Source organism: Danio rerio, chromosome 20 (assembly GCF_052040795.2).
Source record: "Danio rerio strain M-AB ecotype USA chromosome 20, GRCz13ab, whole genome shotgun sequence".
NCBI lineage: Eukaryota > Metazoa > Chordata > Actinopteri > Cypriniformes > Danionidae > Danio > Danio rerio.
In genome coordinates, this window is record NC_141040.1 from 22729406 (window position 1) to 22743198 (window position 13793).

Here is a 13793-nt window from a genome sequence, read left to right on the forward strand (position 1 = left end):
CAAACAGGAGCAGGGGGGACGATGCGGGGCCCTCTGATCAACCGGCCCAGCCGCTACGCCACTGAGAAGACACTACAGTTTGACAAATATTGCTGCTGTCGACCAACATAATGTACTTTTGAGGCTTTTTTTAGTCAAGAATGTGGTTGTTTAAATTGCAGCTATGCAGTTTATTTATAAGGATTGTGCCTTTTTCAAAATGTTTATCATTTCTGAGAGACTTTGAGCAAAGACGGTTGATGTTCATCCACAAGATGGTGACAGAGACCGCAAAATAAGCCCTAAGAGAAAAACAGCATAATTTCAAACTACAGCTAATCAAATCATTATTAAACAGGTAAATGAGTTTCTAAGTCGACCTCTCTCTTTTTTGTATGTTGTGGTGCTGTATTTATACCATAGTAATATTGTGATCTCTCAACTTTTAGACATTACGCTAGAGAATCATTCAAACACTAGCTCTAAAGTGAATGAGCAACGGCTTCTGCTATTGTGATGTCAGCTGAAGATGTGAATGAATCTTATTTTTAATAAGAAATCCCAAAATCCCAAAATCTTATTTTTATTATTTTAACAATAGATCTGTGACAGAGCAACTAGCAACTATGGTTTCAGGAAACATATTCATTACATATTTTATTTCCCAAAAAATGCATTATGCTATGTTAGTTCAGCAGCGAATTTACATTATGCTGTTGTTTGGGAAACACACTCCTGTGTGATATGTCGTAATGCAGAAGGCCCCAATCAGAATTCTCATGGCTATAGCATGCATCTGAAGTGAATCAACCTGCACAAAAAAAGAATGTCTTTAATTGATCAGGCTGATCATTTTCTATTCGTGCTGATAACATTAAAAATAATCATTTATTGGCTGATACTAAAATGGCAGCCAGTATGTTGTGCATTCCAAATCACAGCAGGCTTAGCCATTTGACCGGCAGATGGATCATTTAGAAAGAACAAATCAAATGAGTCAGTCAAGACTGGAATGCTATAATATATATTATAAGAAAATGTAATTGCTTTTTAACTTTGCATGCATGTAAACCTATTGAAGGAGTCCATAAAAACTAATTGAAAGTCTAATAGAACCACTTTAACCACTCATGAATCATAAAATGTTAAAAAAAAGTGAACTTGTCAGCAGTACTTTCAGTTTGCAGGCTCACAGACCAACCAAAGAACCATTTTTCTTGTGAAGTTCAGCCCATCGTGATGCTTATGACCAACCACAGCTTCAATAACATCTTGTTTGAAGTCACCAGCTATTGTGTCTGTGTTTACCCAACTAATTTCCGGATACCACAGTAATGATTATGATGAGAGATGTTTTAATCTGTACCGTCCTGTTACGTCTGGCCTGGACTTTATACCTGCTTTCTAGACAAATCACACAAGTTTTAAAAGTGAGGTTGACTGACGTCATTATTCAAGCATTTTGGTTGTGAAGGCAACAAAAGCACATTTCACCTCTGATCCCATGCTCTCTACTAGCACAGCAACAGCAATAGCAAAAATCATTGCGTTTATCCTCAAACATGTTATTCTGACAAAAGAGAATTTCCGATGCCTTGATCCCATGTGTTTACAGTGTGACAACAGGGGGAGGATCAGTAGCCACTGACCTTGGCCACTTCACAAAGTAATATCATTTCCCCCTCATGTGCGCAAACATTTTAGAGCGATGTTGTTTATGAGTTCGCAAGGCATCTTTTCCTGGTGGATGGTCGGATCTGTTTCCTTAAGACTTCACTTCAAATGAAAATCGTGGAAATGAGTCATAATCCCCCTAAAGCCTGACAGTTTGTCATGACACATCTTGACAGGTGCATAACAGGATGTTCACTGTAGTTTTTTCATGGATCATCATACTGTATAAGGGAAGATGACGTTAATTTAATTTGAGTATGCAGCTATTGTAAAGGAATTTTTTACAGCATTTTTCTTGGCCTTCATTAATTTACAGTGTCAGAATACTATAAAAGCTGCAGTAATACAGAAAAATGTTAATGCGTTGATGGAAATACGGCATAGAAATTAGAGATATTTATTTAAAGATTTGTTTATCAATACATGTTGTGTTGACTCAAAACATGGAAAGATACAAATACTATCCTAAAAATTAAATACATTTGCCAGAAACAGTAAAAAAATACAGGGTTCCACACAATTCATTCAGGTTGTCCAAACACAAATCGATTAATTTAACGTAACAAATTTAAGTGGATTCAGTTCCTCTGGGTTCTCCAGTTTCCCTTACAGTCCAAAGACATGCGGAGTAGGTAAACTGAGTAAACTAAATTGGCCATAGTGTATGTGGTTGAATAAGAGTGTATGGATGTTTCCCAGTACTGAGTTACAGCTAGAAGGGGATCTGCTGTGTAAAACATATGCTGGATAAGTTGGCGGTTCATTTCCTTGTGGTGACCCCACAACTTTGAACTTTTTGCAAATAAAAATTAATCAAAATTAGCAAGTCAGCATTTTTGAGTATAATGTCTTTCTTGTTGGGACGATAAAGAAGGCTCTTGGTATGTATCTAATATATATACCTACCTTTTTTTTCTCAATAATTTTAAAACAAGATTTTGGTACCACTAAACTGATGTTTATTAATGACATTTAACAAAAAAGGAATTAAATGAATGATGTAAACTTTTTACATCAACTCTCAATAAAGAATCATTTTTTAAATGTATTGTCTTTTTTATGGTTGAAAAAAAAAGAGAACAGGTGGCGCAGTGGGTAGTGCTGTCACCTCACAGCAAGAAGGTCACTGGTTCGAGCCTCGGCTGGGTCAGTTGGCATTTCTGTGTGGAATTTGCATGTTCTCCATGTGCTGGTGTGGGTTTGCTCCGGTTTTCCCCACAATCCAAAGACATGTGGTATTGGGTACGCTAAAATTGTCCGTAGTGCATGTGTGTGAATAAGTGTGTTTGGATGTTTCCCAGAAATGGGTTGCAGCTGCAAGGGCATCCGCTACATAAAACATATGCTGGGTAAGTTGGCAGTTCATTCCGCTGTGGCGACCCCAGATTAATAAAGGGACTAAGCTGAAAAGAAAATGAATTAATTAAAAAGAGAATATCACTCAATTTCTTTTTATTGGTTGTCCCTGGGCAGAAATTCCCACCCTAAAAACAATTTTAAAAAAGTATTCAGTGACCAAGCATATATGAATAAGGATTTATCAACACCAAAATGAAACATTGTTTCAAATTAATCACAACAGGAATGCTTTGAATTAATACATTATACATTGGACATGAAATGTAATTAGCTGATGTAACCAGGCATGGGACGACAACCGATTTCAAGGTTTGCTACGGTTTGGAAAATTCAAGGTTATAAAACCACTAAAACTTTGTCATACCGTTCCGATGGTAAATGTAAGGGTTTTTTTAATGTAATAATATAACTATAACTATATTGTAATAATAACTAATGAAGAGAACAGAAGTCAATTATTTATTTTAACTGTTTATTCTGACATGTTTACTGCTTCAAAATATTATAAATGTTTCCTAAAATAAAATCATTGTGTTAAATGTGGAAAAAGTTTTTTTTTTTTACCCATACATTTAAAAATAACTTAGAGTAGAGCAGTAATCACAATACCATGATGCCATGAAACCGTGGTATTTTATTGAATGTAATCATTCCGTCAGAAACTTATACAGGCCCATACCTTGATGTAACTAAGTGTTTTTGAGGGCATTTGATAATATAACCGATCATCGAAATGTCATTGTGTTATTAACTTATTTAATTGTAAATGTACTCACATTTTAATCTAAAAACCCAACATGAAGTCTGGAATATAGTTAGGTGTTATTTGTTAGGTTTTAATATGAATTGCAGCTGGAATGTGCGTGAGCCAAATATATATATTTTTGTTTTAGCATAGTTGGATGATTGACAGTAGAGTAGGTGGTCTTTTGAAGTTTTAGAGGATGTGTCACGATATATTATAACTAAACTAATCTAATTTTATACTGCTTAAACTACTATAACAGTGAAATATTTGCTCTTTAAACATTGCAAGAATTAATGACTTCTTTATAAAGTCTATAAAAAGGCAAAGATGCTTTTGAATGCCATGCTGTAAAGTAGTTATGACATCTGCAGCAGGTTATGCTAACCAGTAAATCTTGGACCCCGTGTAATACACGTATCGCAGGTAAAGATGTGCTCTTAAGCAGGGAGGTGTGAATGCAACCTTGCATAAGTGTCAGAATTAATTCAGCTGCTTATTTATACATGAGATGTTGATTATGGAAAAATAGCTAAATTAGCATTTGATAAAGTGTCTCATGTTCACACAGCCCTTTTTTGTGATGCTCACATTCCTCTTTGCCCTCCTCCTAATCTATCTCCACCTCATTGTTTTTCACTTTTTATTCTCTCTTTCTTTTATTTTAAACACTCCAACAGTACAACACCATCTATTGTTGCAACATAACGCGTTTCGCTTTTTTGTTCTGTGAACATCAGATTTGCAGTTTATTAAACATATTTATATAGCAGGTATACACTATTTATTAATTGAATATTCTGTTATCATTTATTCTCTTTTCACTTGACCCAGACCTGTTTCAGTTTATTTTAAAGGAAGCTGGAAATCTGTAACTATTGACTTTCATAGTTTTTCCTACCATGGTTACAGGTTTTAAGCTTTCTTTAAAATATATATTTTTTGTGTTCAAAAGAAGAAACTCATAACGGTTTGTGATATCTTGAGGGAGAGTAACTAGAGAGTCATTTTTAATTTTTGGGTGCATTATCCCTTTAAATGATTAGATTTTCAAAATGTAAGTAGAGTAAGTGGATTATTTTTAAAAGGTGAGGACTTGATTATATGCATGATATGTTCATAGAATTTTGAGATCTGTTTTTTGGTAACACTTTATTTTGATGGTCTATTTGAATATTAGTAGACTGCCTGCTTAATATTTGTTGATACTGCTCCTTCAACAGACATTTACTTGTTTAAAGAAACTTTACAATTACATGTCGGCTTACACTAACTCTAACCCCAACCTAACAGTCTACTTATAATTTAATGAGAATTAGTTGCAAGTAACTTAAATTCAACAAATGGACCATCAAAATAAAGTGTGACCGTTTTTTTTTTTTTTTTTTGCTCAAAAACAAAGGCAGATTAAGGCAACCTTGCAAGAATGGTTAAAAGAACCTTATGTTTTTTTCAAAATGACCTTTCACAGCTCTAAGTAAAATAAAATATCATGCTGAGGTTTAAATATGAAAGTGCATTGTGTATAAAACTGCTGTTTAAGAAATGATTCGCCATGCATTTGAATTCAGTGATTCACCATGCATTCAGATCATTTAGGTGATTCGTTTCTGACTAAACTTGCGCTGCGCACAGTTAACCAATCACAACAGCCTGATCATTGGGCCAATCTCCGCAGATTAGCGTCATGGAAAGGAGGGGTTTGGAAAAACAAATCACTAAATAAATCATTTGGGTGTTGTTGGGTTAATTTGGTAAATCAAATTCATTTATTCATTGATTCATTTTCTTGTCGGCTTAGTCCCTTTATTAATCCGTGGTCGCCACAGTGGAATGAACCGCCAACTTATCCAGCAAGTTTTTACGCAGCGGATGCCCTTCCAGCCGCAACCCATCTCTGGGAAACATACACACACACACACTCATACACTACGGACAATTTAGCTTACCCAATTTACCTGTACCACATGTCTTTGGACTGTGGGGGAAACCGGAGCACCCGGAGGAAACCCACGCGAACGCAGGGAGAACATGCAAACTCCACACAGAAACGCCAACTGAGCCGAGGATCGAACCAGCGACCTTCTTGCTGTGAGGCGAATGTGCTACCCACTGTGCTACTGCGTCGCCGTAAATCAAATAAAGTTTTATAAACAAATTTTAAGAGGAGCACGTGATATGATTGATCACGAGGGGTCTGGCATCAATAATCATTGCTAGTCCAGTCTATACCTGTCAACATTGGAATGTGAAAATAAGGGATATGCCCACTATGATAATGGATATCCCCCCACCACCCAAAATATCCCCAAATTAATAAATATGCACTTCTGAAGCTGTAAATAAGAAATAGAAATCAAGTTATCAAATCTCATTAATCTGTTCTTCACCGTATGATGTACATATTCTGATTAAAGAGCAACTAATGAATCACATTTTTTTTGATTTTCTGTTTGATTACATTAAATAACAGGTGTCACTTTAAAAATGCACACATCTAATGTTATAATGAAAACTTTCCTAACCTTTTATGCTCATTTAGGACAAAATTAGTTGTGTTTGGAAAAAAAACCCTCCAAGATCGACATCTTTAGATGTTTTAATTATCAATTATGTGTATATGTCTGTTCGAACACGCACCCAAAACCCAGACGTTCATGCCGCTTTAAATCGCATTTACAGAATCCGTTTGGGAAACAGCACCTATTTATCACTATGGAGCACGTCAGCTGACAGTCACGCACCGCTATATGACTATATATCAATATGATTTTGAGGATTCCCACTGTTTTTATATTTATTTCAGTGTTTAAATGCCTTTAAGAGTAAAGGGAATCCCACTGTTTTTATATTTATTTCAGTGTTTAAATGCCTTTAAGAGTAAAGGGAATCCCACTGTTTTTATATTTATTTCAGTGTTTAAATGCCTTTAAAAGTAAAGGGAATCCCACTGTTTTTATATTTATTTCAGTGTTTAAATGCCTAAGTAAAACGAATACACAGAACAAGCTCACATTTAAAAGCAAGGGGTGGCCCCTTGGTGGTTCGGTTGTATGGCGTATAGGGAAGATCGGCTCTTTAATGTTTATTGTAACCCTTTAGAGAAAGACCTTTACGGGATGATAGGAGAGAACTGTAAAAACATAAGGGTTGACAGGTATGGTCCAATCAGATATTATTGCTAGACCAATCGGATGAATTTTAGCCTCCAAAAAATAAATCAATTCATCCTACCTTCCTTCTTCGTTTTGAACAATCCCACCATCCACCCCATCTACCCCTTTCCTCCTTTACCAGGGGGAGCTCTCAAGACCTACCTGATCTTTGGAGCCCCTGTCATGCTACATGACTAGGCGTGAGCTCTGGGCTCAAGGATCTTCGAGCTCAGGGTTTCTTTCCCAGGACAGCATGTCAAATCTGCAAATTGTATCAAACAATAAGTGTGAACTTATGTGAAATGCATATTTAAAGACAACAAAAGTGTTTTTTGACCTTCCATGCACAACATTGTTTCAGACTCTCTTCCTCCATCTTGCAAACTCTCTGCACTTGATTCGAACAGCGCCACTGATACACTCTGCTCCACACTAGCATCATGTCTAGACCAATTATGTCCTCTTGCATCCAGGCCAGCCCGTGCCAGTCCTCCTGCACCCTGGCTCTCGGATGCTCTCCGTGAGCATCGCTCAAAACTTCGAGCTGCAGAAAGAATTTGGCGGAAAACTAAAAATCCTGCACAGCTCTAAACATACCAAACTCTTCTGTCCTCTTTCTCAGCTGAGGTTACTTCGGCAAAGCAGACATATTACCGTCTGTAAATCAACAATGCCACTAATCCTCGCCTACTTTTTAAAACATTTTCCTCCCTCCTCTATCCTCCTCCTCCACCCGCATCCTCCACACTTACTACTGATGACTTTGCTACATTCTTTTGCACCAAAACTGCAAAAATCAGTGCTCAATTTACTGCACCTACAACAAACACGCAAGGTACACCACCAACACCACACACACTCACCTCTTTTTCTCAGCTCTCTGAGTCTGAGGTGTCCAAACTGGTGCTATCTAGCCATGCAACCACCTGTCCACTCGATCCCATTCCCTCTCATCTCTTGCAAGCCATCTCTCCTACAGTCATACCAACACTGACTCACATAATTAACACATCTCTTGACTCTGGTTTATTCCCCACTTCATTTAAGCAGGCTAGGATAACCCCACTGCTAAAGAAACCCAACCTGGACCATACGCTACTTGAAAACTACAGACCAGTATCCCTGCTTCCATTCATGGCCAAGATTCTGGAGAAAGTAGTGTTCAATAAAGTCCTGGACTTTCTTACTCAAAACAATCTCATGGACAACAAGAAATCCGGCTTTAAGAAAGGCCACTCAACTGAGACTGCCCTGCTCTCGGTCGTGGAGGATCTCAGACTGGCTAAAGCAGACTCTAAATCATCAGTCCTCATTTTGCTGGACTTGTCAGCTGCTTTTGACACTGTCAACCACCAGATCCTGCTATCTACGCTTGAGTCACTGGGCGTTGCGGGCACTGTTATACAATGGTTCAGATCTTAGCTCACTGACAGATCATTCAGGTAGTCTTGGAGGGGAGAGGTGTCCAACCAACAGCATCTAAACACTGGGGTACCTCAAGGCTCTGTTCTTGGGCCACTTCTCTTCTCCATCTACACATCATCTCTAGGACCAGTCATCCAGAGACATGGATTCTCCTACCACTGCTATGCTGATGATACCCAGCTATACCTCTCTTTTCATCCTGATGATCCCTCGGTTCCAGCTCGCATCTCAGCCTGCCTGTTGGAGGCTTTATTGGCATTATTATTAGTATTAGAAATTATTAGTATTAGTAACTTACAAAACTTAGGGGCATACCTCATTTTAAAAAACCGTTTGGTTTTAATACGAATGAAATCATATGAATTTGTACAAAATAGCCAGTCAGCAAAATAGTTACGTTTCTTTGTGAGATTGGGCTGAATCTTCATGTTTTCCCAAACCTTCTCATGAAGACGTGATAATTTGCCTCCTTTCAGTGCCAAGTAATGTTTAGTATTTCAAAAATAATGTGAACACACCATAAACTTAGATATGTAGTTAATTAAATGAAAATAAATTTTGAAATTACAGTACAGTAGACTGTGTAGATTATTTATTTTTTGTTTTGTAATATCTGTCACAAAATATACATCATAAAATATCTTTTAGCTCTCGTTTAAAATGACAATGAGAATAGCACGTAAAGCAGTCCAGGACAAAATTATCTATTTTTGTGTGTTGGTCCATGAAACGCTGTGTGAACACACCCTAACACAGCTACAGCTTGCATCAAAGCAGGTTTTGCAGTAATTAGACCTGACATGTCACTGTAGGAAGCAGCAGTTAAGCTAAAGTGTCACAACTCACGTGTGATTCTGACAATACTGTATATATTTGCACTATTGATGATTAGCATCACTTTAGTACCTTTTCAGAACATAATGTCTTTTGAACAACCTTATATAATTTCAAAATATAATCAACTGTTTATTTATCTTCGTTTCCATTTGTTCCAAACCACAGGGATATTTGTTATGTTCCTTTGGAAATCTTGCAGTACTTTGCAGTCTGGCTCCACAGTTTTAAAACATCTTTGGGAGTTTCTCCAACACAGGAAAGACAGAGAGGGAGGAGGCAGGGGTGTGAACTCTACGGGGGTCTTACGGCACATGACTCAGGAGAAAAACAATCTCGTGTCTGCACTCAGCCAAGCTTCTTATGACACACGGGCAGATGGCGAGACCGCAAGTTCACCCTTGAGTTAGTACATTGGTAGGAAGACGCTCTCTCGGATGAATAAGCATTTCTACCCTTGCAATTTCCAGCAAACAAGTTGTAACAGGGGTTGGGGGTATATTTACAAGGTGCAGTTTCTGATAAGAACTACATTAGCAGGTGACTAGCCTTGAGTAGTTTGCTTTTGTGTGTATGTTTGTTCGGCTACTATTCAGCAACAAGCTGTTTCCTACTGCTTTGGATATGCCGATTCCCAGAAGCCTTACACTACGTGTTCAGGATATATGTAAACATGCAGGCAATCATCGCTGTATTTTTAGCTGAAGATAAAAGTTGAGTCACATATTTTATATATGCAGTAATTGCTTGGTTCAATAATCAAAAGAGCAGATTCGTGCTCCTCATGTGCAATTTTGCTTGACTCAGCACCGTGCAAGAGATTTTGTGAATCAGATTCTTGGCTGTATGTAGACAATCAATTGGATTTTTCATTGTTGGAAGAGGCTCTGTGAAAATAACGCTGGTTCAGATTAGAACTGTTGCCTTGGTATGCATTGTTCTAATTACTGCTGAATAAGAGCCATTAATCCATTTTCCCAATCTGGGCCACCCATCAGGTTAACTGGATCATCCCAGATACCCTCCTGAGCTCTCTTAGCAATGTGTACTGTTGAGGTCTCATTGCCTTTACAGTCATGTACGTTGCATTATACTGTGCTCAGCATAATTGAGTACACCCCACTTTGAAAATCAATATTTTTATCCATTTCTCGGTAATTATAGGCAATGTAATTTGGTGCATTTAAACAAAATTTATTAATCAGATATATTTAGTAAAATAATATTTTAGTCACCAAACATTAAGAAATTGAAAGATTATACAAATAAATTCAAGTTAAATATCACAAAAAAATGACAACCTCCAAAATTTTTCCAAATTTTTTATTATTTTTCTTTTATTTTCTGCATTTTTCCTCTTTTTAAAAATTCTATTTAATATTTTTCTATAGCATATACAGTACATTTGCGTGTACTAGTTTATGGACCGTTATTGTAAGTTATTTTGTTAGATGAGTTCCAGATTTGGCTTCACTACTGACTAATCTAATGTGTATGCACAAATATAATATTGTATAGCTTCCTATTAACAATATGAATTTAAAAGATAGATTTGTGAGGGGTGTACTTATAAATGCTGAGCATTGTAGATATCAATACATACCTACAGTTGAAAACTAATTTATCAGCCTTCCTGTAAAAAAATGTTAATTATTTTTCAAATATTTTTCAAGAGCTGTTTAATGAAGAAAATATTTTTTTCTACATATTTTTAAACATGATAGTTTTAATAAATAATTTCTAATAGCTAATTTATTTGCCATGATGACAGTACATAACCTTTTACTATGTTACAAGATAGTATTCAGCTTAAAGTGCAAATTATAGGGTTAACCGGGTTAATTAGTTTAACTACGCAAGTTAGGTTAATTAGGCGTGTCATTGGACAACAGTGGTTTGTTCTGTAGTTTTTATAGATAGTGTGCGTGGCATAATATTGGAGAGCAGATCTTACTATTTTGTGGGGTATCCTTGTTTGGATTGAGGGGCTGTTTACTTAAAACTGTTAAATAAAAACTGAAAACTTTGTGTTTTTGCAAGGGATGTTCAGGTGTGGTCACGTGACTCACATTCAGACTCGATCGGAATTGGACGTTACCTCCCGATCAGGACTCAAATATTCAGTTGAAGTAAGAATTATTAGCCCCCCTTTGAATTTTTTTCTTTTTTAAATATTTCCCACATTATTCTTAACAGAGCAAGGAAATGTTCACAGTATGTCTGATAATATCTTTTCTTCTGGAGAAAGTCTTATTTGTTCTATTTTGGCTAAAATAAAAGCAGTTACTAATTTAAAAAAAAAACACATTTTAGGGTCAAAATTATTAGCCCGTTTAAGCTTTATATTTTTGATAGTCTATACAGAACAAACCACCAGAACACCATGAACAATAACTTGCCTAATTACCCTAATCTGCCTAGTTAACCTAATTAACATAATTGCCTTTAAATGTCACTTTAAGCTGTATAGAAGTTTCTTGAAAAATATCTATTCAGATATTATTTACTGTCATCAAGGTAAAGATAAAAATAAATCAGTTATTAGAAATGTGTTATTAAAACTAAATGGGTCTGTTAAACAGAAATTGGGGAAAAAATAAACAAGGGGTCTAATAATTCAGGGGGGATAATAATTCTGACTGCAACTGCGTATGTATGTATGTGTGTGTGTATATATATATATATATATATATATATATATATATATATATATATATATATAGTAATTGTTTTTGAACACATCTATACTTGTGCAGAAGCATAGAGTTGAACCTCTTTCTTGATTTCTCTCAGAAACAGCAAAGCATGCAGCATGACATCACTGTGTTGCAGAGATGCTATTGGTTAAATGACAGCAAAGTAGAACACGAAAGCAGGTTGAAGCGGAAATAGAAAGTATATCTGCGGTCTGGAGATATTATAAAGTTAATGACGGCAACATTGCCGTAGCAAACTGTGAGATATGTAAACTTGGGATTGCCTGCTGGGTCTTTTAAGTTGAGGTGCTATTTGTTTTTATATTACATTTTTTTTATATATTTACTGTTGCACTAAAGTCCAAAAGTGAAGAATTGATGTTATTTATTACTTGATTGTTCAAGCTTCCTCACAGAAGTGCTTTGTTTGTTAACAGAGTTGTTGAAGGTTAAAATAAGGTGAATTCAATAAAAAATAAGGAACATCATGGATCTGTTACTTCGCTCCTCTTTATTATTTTTCTATGTATTATAAAAAGTATCGGATCGGGTTTTGGTATTGGAAGATACTGAAAAACAAATGACTCAGACTTGAGTGCAAAAAAAATCTGATCGGGACATTTATTTGCCACTAGTGAACAACCTTGGCATTTTGGGGGCCTATAACATAAAATGGTTTGAAAGTGCAATATTTAGAAAATGTTATCAACCCCATATAAACTACAACTTTACAAAGGTTTTGTAAAAAGTGTAAAATCATGTACATTACTTGTTCAGTCTATGCACAAATGAGAACTTGCAAACAAAAAATATGAATGGTGGACTACAAGTAATGTGCGCATGTGCATGTTTTACAAAAAAAAAGCTTCTGATCCACCCTGCATAATTCAGTGTTTATTGTATATTTGGTGAGCCATAAGTCCCTTTTAGTTGGTCACTGTTTGTAATAGTTCGATAATAATTGTTAGCGTATTGTTTGCAAAACATGTCAAAAATTCTAAGGAAAGAAATTCTGTTTTAGTGTTACTCTTTGAAATGCTGAAACCCAATTTTTGCTGGGACAACATGAAGGAATTAAGTTAACTTTTTCATTCATTCATTCATTTTTCTTCAGCTTAGTCTCTGATTTACAGTATCAGAGAGGAATAACCCACCAACTATTCCGGCTTATGTTTTACACAGCGGATACCCTTCCAGCTGCAACCCAGTACTGGGAAACACCCACACACTCTTACACACACTCATACACTATGGCCAATTTAGTTTATTTAGTTCACCTATAGCGCATGTCTTTGGATTGTGGGGGAAACCGTAGCACCCAAAGGAAACCCCGTGTGAACATAGGGAGAACATTAACTCCACACAGAAATGGCACCTGGCACAGGCAGGACTTGAACCGGCAATCTTCTTGCTGTGGGGTGACACTGAGCCAAGGTGCCACCCTTAACTTATTAATTTTCACTAATTTGAATGAATTAAACATAAAACAATTGAGCATCTTACTTGACAAGACTCTTACAGAACATAACAGTGAGTAGTCAGGGACACAGCAAGGCCACTTTAAAGCTGTTTTTTTGGTAAATCCTCCAAAAATACATCAACTATCAGTTGTCCTCCAGGGTCCTTTTCTGACAGTATGCTAAGTTTGTCTGCACTTTTATGCAATGGCCAAGTTCTAGTCATGTGTCCAAAGCCTCAGCAGATTTCAATTCAGTCTCAGGGTGATTAAGAAGGCTTTCCGTTCTATCCTTAGCTTCCCAAGGACCGATTAGCAGGTATAGGACCCCAGCGGGACAAGCACTTCTCAGCTGCCACTTCACTGCAGCTCCTGCTCCTTCTCTGCTCTTATTGTGTGGAAACCCAGAGGAGGCTTTTCTGAGCTCTTCAGTTTCTCTGTTTTAATGGTGAGTCTTTTGCAGTGCTGTG

The 13793-nt window shown here is 36.5% G+C and overlaps 1 protein-coding gene across 1 annotated transcript in view; it reads left to right on the forward strand.

Annotated features, from left to right (window-relative positions):
* rp1l1b (rp1 like 1b) overlaps positions 1-13793 on the forward strand; it is a 68530-nt gene that overhangs the window by 24085 nt on the left and 30652 nt on the right. Inside the window, exon 4 of the mRNA XM_087298097.1 lies at positions 13621-13771. The gene's annotated coding sequence lies outside the window, so the exon portion shown is untranslated. The remainder of the gene's footprint in view (positions 1-13620; positions 13772-13793) is intronic.